Source organism: Arachis ipaensis, chromosome B3 (genome assembly GCF_059453495.1).
Source record: "Arachis ipaensis isolate K30076 ecotype BB chromosome B3, ASM5945349v1, whole genome shotgun sequence".
NCBI lineage: Eukaryota > Viridiplantae > Streptophyta > Magnoliopsida > Fabales > Fabaceae > Arachis > Arachis ipaensis.
Window position 1 is genome coordinate 979,369 of NC_142438.1, and position 8,180 is coordinate 987,548.

The following is an 8,180-nucleotide window of genomic DNA, read 5'->3' on the forward strand; positions in this document are numbered from 1 at the left end:
ATTTAAATAAATTTTTTTTAAAAAATATTGTTATTTAAAAAAATTATTTGGCTTTTTAGTTAATAGTATTTTGCTTTAAAAAAATATACGTTTTTTTTAAATCTATTAAAATGTAAAAATAACTTTTATCTGTTAAAAAATATTTTTTAGAAAAAGATAAAAAATAATTATTTTTTTAAAAGTAAATCTAAATAGATCCTAATTAATCTTTGTTTGGACGTCATTAAAACAATAAGAAAAGATTTTTTTAGTGTGTTTGACAAATTTTTAGTTATAAAAATAAAAACATTAAAAAAATAAAAAAAATATTGTTCTTGAAAAGTTACAATTTATATTTTTCTAAACGATTTTTTAAAAAAAATATTTTTTCACATAATAAATAAACAAAAAAGTATATTTATCTTGTTGTAACTCAAACATAATTGATCTTTTTATATGAGATGCCAAAATATAAAATTATGTTTATTTTTTCAAAATATATAACTTAAAATTAAATAAATATTTTCTTAAAAACCTACCCAAATAAATTCTTAAGTTAGTTCAAATTCCATCTCTCCATTAACGTGAATATTTGTATCCTGTATTTTTTCTTCTTTTCTCGTCTCTTTTCCTTTTTCTTGGTGTATTTTGCCCTATCATTGTTCTTTTATTATTGTTATTGTTGCCTGCGTTTATTTTTTTTCCTCTTTTTCTTTCTAGTAAATTTACAAAACGGGTGTTCATGGCCTGGTCCGGTATGAACTCAATCACTTTGGGATTAATTTGGTCCAGGTTTCATTGTGTCTTGATAAGACCCGATGTTTCAATAAATGATCCGACTAGTTTATTAAATCAGGTTCGGGTATCAAGATTTGGGTCACCCGAACCCCACCTGTTGAACCTGCATAAAAAAATATATTTTGTTCTCATGAGATTTTAAATATGTATTTTGGTGTGTAATTGATTTAATTATTATTATGAGACTTTAAATTATTATTAGACTCTAATTATTATGTGAATGTTGCAATTTTACGAAATAATTGTTTTAAAAAATTTAGAAGTTTAAAAGATGTAGGATCCAAACTTTGGTGATATCGTGATTCACTATAAAAGGTATATGTTTTTTAAATTAATTCCAGTCTTACTGTTTTATTTTTAATCAAACTTGTTGAATCAGAAATAGATCAAAGAATTATAAAATTAAAATTTATGGACACATTCAAGTTTAAATATAGATATCAATTTCTCAATAACAAGTAATTTTTTTTTATAAATAAATATCATTCTAATTTTTTGGCTTAAAGTTTATCAAGACCCGAATTTTATTGGGTCTAAGGTCGGATAATGGTCTTAAAAATAGACCTGATCATTATTTATGGTCGAATTCGGGTCAATGCGAACCCGGCTTCACCCGGTCCATGCTCACCTCTATTTTGTAGCATTATGTATTTTTTTGTTTGATTTTTTCTTTTATTTTATTTTTATTTTTGTTTGGAGAATAAAATAAAAAGAATTATGAATATGTGAAACAAGAAGGAGAAGATCAACAGAAAAGGAAGAAAAAGATAATGATGACAAAGAAGAAAAGGATGAGAAATTTTGAGTTATGCATAATTTATTAGAAAATACCGAAATTTTTCAACCGTGATACGAGAAATTTTTAAATTTTGACAGCAAAATTTTTTAATCATAACACAAATTCTTGTTAAGAAGAAGAAGAATTGTGAATTGTGTTTAATTTATCCGAAAAATAACACTAAAATTTTTTAATAATAACACATAAATTTTTTAATTTTGACATTGAATATTACAAAATACATAAATATTTTTTAATGTTGTATTTCTTTTGCTTATTATTCTTCTTTTTTTTCTATTGATCTTACTTTTTTAGAATACTTGTTTCTCATATTAAACTTGAATCTGTAATGTATTACAATCTTATTAGTTGAATGAATGTATGTTTGTACTTATTAAATTGAATTCTTTCCAAAAACAAAATTAGCACCGAAATTTGTTTAAAGTGACAACGAAATTTAAATACAATGATACAGAATGCAAAGAGCAAATTAAATTGCATACTAAAAGATCAATTTGACTCTATAAAATAAAATAAAATATTACCGAAATTACTTAAAATTGATAATAGAAATTCAATAACACGACACTAAAAAATATTGAATCTTTCTAAAAAAATATTACACATTTAATGAATTCAATACTTATCTCGGATACAAAACAATATATAAATTTTTCGAAAATAACAGCAAATTGTCTTTACTACTCTAATATCAAAATTTTTAACTAAATGATGTGATAGAACTAAGAACTTATTTCATAAAGACTTGAGTTGCATATTTACAAATTTTGAAAGAAAAGAGAATAAGTTGAAAAATCTGTAAATATTGCAGCGAAATTAAGTTGAACAAGTGCAAAAATTCGAAAGAAAATGAATAGTGACATTTACATATAAGAAGAAGATGTCGTATCTGACATATATAACATCACATAAATTTTTAAAAAATAATATCGAAATATCTTTACTCTAATACCGAAATTTTCAACTAAATGATGTGATGGAACTAAGTATTTCATGAAGACTTGAGTTGCAAATTTATAAATATTGATAAAAAAAATAAGTGAAAAAATTTGTAGATAATGCAACGAAATTAACTAAAAAGGTGTAAATATTCAAAAGAGGATGAACAGTATTATTTACGTATAAGATGACAATGACGATAATAACGATAACGATAATAATGATGATAGAGAAAAAGGAGGAGGAGGAAGGAGGGGAAAAAATTAAATAAGAAAAGAAGAAGGAGAATGAGGTGGTGATGATAAAAACGACGACAATAATAAAAGAGAAAAAAGAAAAAAAAAGGATGGATTACAAATGTGAAACACATTATAATAATTTAGTTGAACTTAGTTATATATTTTACTTGGTTATAGAATTTCATTGATAAATTATGCATAATTATATTCAGATATGTTGATAAGTATGAATAAATTACCATTTGTACCCATAAAAGATACAGATACTGACAAATGTACCCATATAAGAATAAAACGACAATTATAACCACGGAAGATGGCTTCCGTGTGCCAAGAGTACCCAGACGTTGGTTATACAATTGGTCCGTTAGGTATTCTTGACACACAAAAGCTATCTTCCATGGATACAATTGTCGTTTTATTCTTATATGGGTACATTTGTCAGCATTTATATCTTTTATGGATACAAATGATAATCTATTTTTGATAAGTATATAATGATGCCTTCTAGTCTATTAAAAAATAGTTATTTCATGTTAGTTTATAGTTTTTTTTTAAGGGATATTTACTGGATTAGATACGTGTAGATTTTTTAACCTTTTTTTCTTTAATTTGATAAAACATAATCTTTTATCATCTAATAATTTTTTCACATAAAATTTTTAGTCCCATTTAAAAAATAGGGTAAAGTATTAAATTGGTCCCCTAGGTTTGGGTCTAATTCTGTTTTGGTCCTTAAGGTTTAAATTGTTCTATTTGAATTCAAAAAAGTTTCATTTAGCATCAATTTAGTCACACAGTGAGGTCAAAATTAAATAATTAACAAAATGTCCTACATAACAACAGTACAAGAACAAAATCGATAATCTGGAGAACAAGTACAAGCTCCAGAGGCATAAAATCAACCATTGATACATCAATACATTTATTTATTATTTTTTTTATAATATAAATAAAATATTTTCTATAAAACTAAAGAAAATGATAAATAAATATATTGATGCATCAATGGTTGATTTTGTGTCTCTGGAGCTTGTACTTGTTCTCCAAATTATCGATTTTGTTCTTGAACTGTTATTATGTAGGATATTTTGTTAATTATTTAATTTTGACCTCACTGTGGGACTAAATTGATGCTAAATGAAACTTTTTTGGATTTAAATAGAACACTTTAAACCTTAAAGACCAAAACAGAATTACGCCCAAACCTAGGGACCAATTTAGTACTTTACCCTAAAAAAATATAAAATAAAATATTATACTTTATTAAATAATTAAAAAATTTAAAAAAAAAATCTATTCTTTATATTCTCTGTATGTTATAAATTAAAGTAAAGAAACTAAGAAATAAATGTCCATATCTTAGTAAGTATAATAAGTAAGGAGAAATGCAATCACTTGCAACTTGTCTGGTTCTTTAACTTTTAAACAACTCAAATGGACAATTACCATTACCCCACAAACAATAAAGTAATAAACAAATAGGAATTGAGTAAGTTGCGTCAAAAATTCCTACCGCTACTTAAAAGCAACCTTACCATTATCTGCTCTAAGCCAACTCATTGAGTAATGAGTAATCGTTTTCTCTTACTTGTTCAACTAAGCTTTTAAGATTTATACATCTTAGATGACTCAGCGCGGTACATTTTTATTATTACAATGTGAATATACAACTGTTCTATTACGTTATGCGCACCATGTAAATCAAAACCCATTACTATTACCAACACGTAAATTTTAGTAGGATATTATTATCGGCAAATGGCAGGGCCAAGTGGGTTCTGTATGTTTTTGCACTTTTAAGTTTTTTGCTAGAATATTCTGTTGCTTGCCAGTTGCCACTTCCATCTCAGAGTGTCTCCTGGCTAAGCAGCTTCTGGAGAGAAGCTCAAGTCTATCACTTCACAGCGGCATCTTTCTCTTTGGAACTTTCCTCACTTCCAAATCGTAACTTATTTTAGTGTATTTGAATGAAAAAAGAAAATATATTTATATTATTATTTATGTATGTTTTTTATTTTTATTAATTACTTTTAACATAAAAAATAAAAGAAAAAAAAATGTGTATGCAGAAGTGGTGTATTTAATATTTATCTTTTAAATATATTAATATTCTTACGTTGAAATAACTAGGATAATTTGTTAATTAAGGTATCTTCGTTTTAGTATTTGTTAATTAAGGTATTATCAATTCACATTGTTATTGTTACTTTGTTTGTAAATTTAATTATTCCGCATCTCCTTATAGTTTTATTGAATAATTTTTAATTAAATTTTTATACTTTTTTTTAATTAAGTTCTTATACCATAAATTTTTTTTAATTTAGTCTCTATCGTGATAAAAACATTTGAAATAATAGAATATTCAATTAAACAAATGAATATTCTCACCATTAGAGTAAATCAAAAGATCTAATTGAAGACATCTCTATATTTTTAAAATACCAAAAAAATCCTTAACATTTTGTCCCAAAATCAAAGAGTTCTGGTCCTAATTTTTCTCGGAGTTCCCGTTGTCCCAATAACTGTGTTTCCTGTGCTCGTCGTCCCTTGCGTGCGCCATTACGATCACTGCTTGCATGTCTCGTCCATAGATCGTCTACCATCGCATGGTATAGCGAAGTTCTTAACCAAGTAATGTAACCTATGCCTCTTTGAGTAGCCTTATGAAAATAAATCAATTTCATATGTGGTTTAGTTAGGTCAGACAACAATCGGAACCCAATTAATTTTGGGATCCTTTGAGAGAAGCCTTTTGAAGGAACTTTGCAATCTCATTGATTGTTCCTTAAGTAGCCTTTCACATTTTTCCTACCTTTTTTATTTTTAACATGGCTACAATGGATTGAAAATTCATGTTTGCGGTTTCGGATTATAATATGTTGCTCTATATATGATCAGTTGACTATATGAACCCATCAATGCAGGTAGGTAAGTTTCCAACATTGGTGATTGTTTCACTCGTTTTTGTCGACTTCAACAGGTAGTATCAAAATAAATTTGTATCAAGATCTCAAGTATTGGGAAGGAGATACGACTCCTTTGAAAAAGAATGAGCTCGACTTGAAAATTACTTGATTATAATGTCAAAGCAATTTTATATCAACATTACTAGTGATAGAATTATGGAAAACAATAAAAAAAAGAAATAATTAAATAAATAGGAAAATGAAAGTGTAAAATATTGATCAAAACAAAAATTTAAAGAAAGTAAATAAAAGTGAATAAAAAACAAAAGCAAAACAAATTAGAAATTTGACTTCTAATACTCACATGCACGTCGTAGAGACTAGAAATTCTATGAGTTTATGTGATGATCTAGTATTTTTTATTGAAGTCCTTGAACTCTTCTGAGTTTCTACTATTTATAAACCATGGAGATAGACTTGTCATGGAACATGTTGTCCACTATCTTACTTTCTCCTTTTTCTCAGCCATGACCTTGCCTTGACCATGAAAAATCTTGATTTCTAAGTTTTGACACTCACATATTCCTTGGTCTTCAAGTCCCACGTTTATTCAGCTTGCTTTTCAAATTTTGCACGCATGTTTTTCACTCAACTTAAAGGTCGAGTAGCAAGCTTTGATGATCGAAGAAAGACAATAACTACCTTTTGACTTCGACTCTCTTTGTACCATCTTTCTTTGACTTCAACTTGCCTGTTTTTGCTTCTATAGTCGAAACCTGTTGACAGTCAAAACGCCCTATTATAAAAAAAGATATATTTTTGGAAGGAGAAATAGATGTTCCAGAATGTACAACTCAGTGTCAATTTTCTTGTTTCATTATTGAAGAAAAACTAACAAAATATAAGTTTGATTGTTTGAGGCCTTATATCAGTTTCAGTATTAAGGTTCTCAATATTGGAACATTAAGTTTGAGAGTCTTTTGGACTTTTGGTTTAAGTATACAAAAATTGAGAATAGATTCTCTTAATTGTTAAAAAAAATTAAAAGTGTAAAGTGTGATCTTTAATCCTTTATTATTTTCTCTTTTATATTTATTTTTTGTCCCACTTATAAAATTAATGATGGGAGATCACACTTTACTTTCTGTATTGTTAAAAAAAATGGAAAGAATCTATTTCTTACAAAATTTTGAGTCTTATTTAAAACTATTTGTTTCTTCCAAGATAAGATATAGGCAAGCTAATTAATCTCAGGATGAGATATGTTTATTTCATGATGTCAATATATTCTATTATGAGTATTGAGTAATGCTATGTAACCAAAATATTATAGATAATAAATAAAGATATATGATTAATAACATTTGTGTTTATAAGAGAGTGTAAATCACTCTCCTAATTTAATTGACATAATTAATTTCTTTTTATAATTAATTATCTTTTCTCATTTAATTATACTAAAAGTTAATTCTAAATTTAATGTGAATCAAATTTTAAAAATTTCTCTCTCATTATTACTATATGCATTTATAATTCTATAATTTTTTTCTCCCAAATAAAAATCTCAAATTCTTATATTTTTAATTTTTTAAAAATCTCAAATCACCTCAACACATTTAAAAAAAATAAAAACATCTTAAATTTGATCGATTTCTATTTATTGAAAATTATAAACATCCAAAATTGTTGGTTTATGACCTGCAAAATAAAATAATAAATAATAATAAATTAGCACCAATTTATTGATTATAGATATCATGTATATAAAATATAAATATTATATATATAAAAATATGGATATTAAATTAGAGAATTTAACAACTTCTGTTATACAACTCATATTTTATATATAGATTATTGTAAAATAAAAAATAAAATATAAAATATAAACAAAAATTAAGAAATAAAATTTTAAAAATAATTATTAACTCGTCATATTAAAATCAATAAATAAGAATACGTATAAATAGTAAATAAAAAATATTAAAATTATGACTCTTTGGTATACATATAAGATAATTTGAAATATATAACAAGACACGTAGTTTAAAATTTAGTAATATTAATTATAAAAATTTATTAATTATGGATATTATATGTATGAAATTATAGATGTTATGAGTATGAAATTATGGATGTTATTAATATGAAATTTTGGATGTTATTAATATAAAATTTTGGATGTTATGTGTACCTTACCTAACTATGAATGTTATGTGTATGAACTTATGGATGTTATGAGTAAATTTGCTAATTGAATAAATTAATTTAAGTATTTGATATTCTTTTTTCAAATCTAATTATAGTAAAATTTAAAAATATATGTAAATCAAAATAAATAATTTCACTTTGAAAAATATGAAACAAATTTATAAATTATCAATGATTTAAAAAATTATACGTTAATTTAAATGTATAATATCTTCAAAAAAAAATAAAACATGAATCATACTTTATTAGTGCATATATAAAATAATTTGAAATATATAAGAAAATATAGTTTAAAAATATATTAAT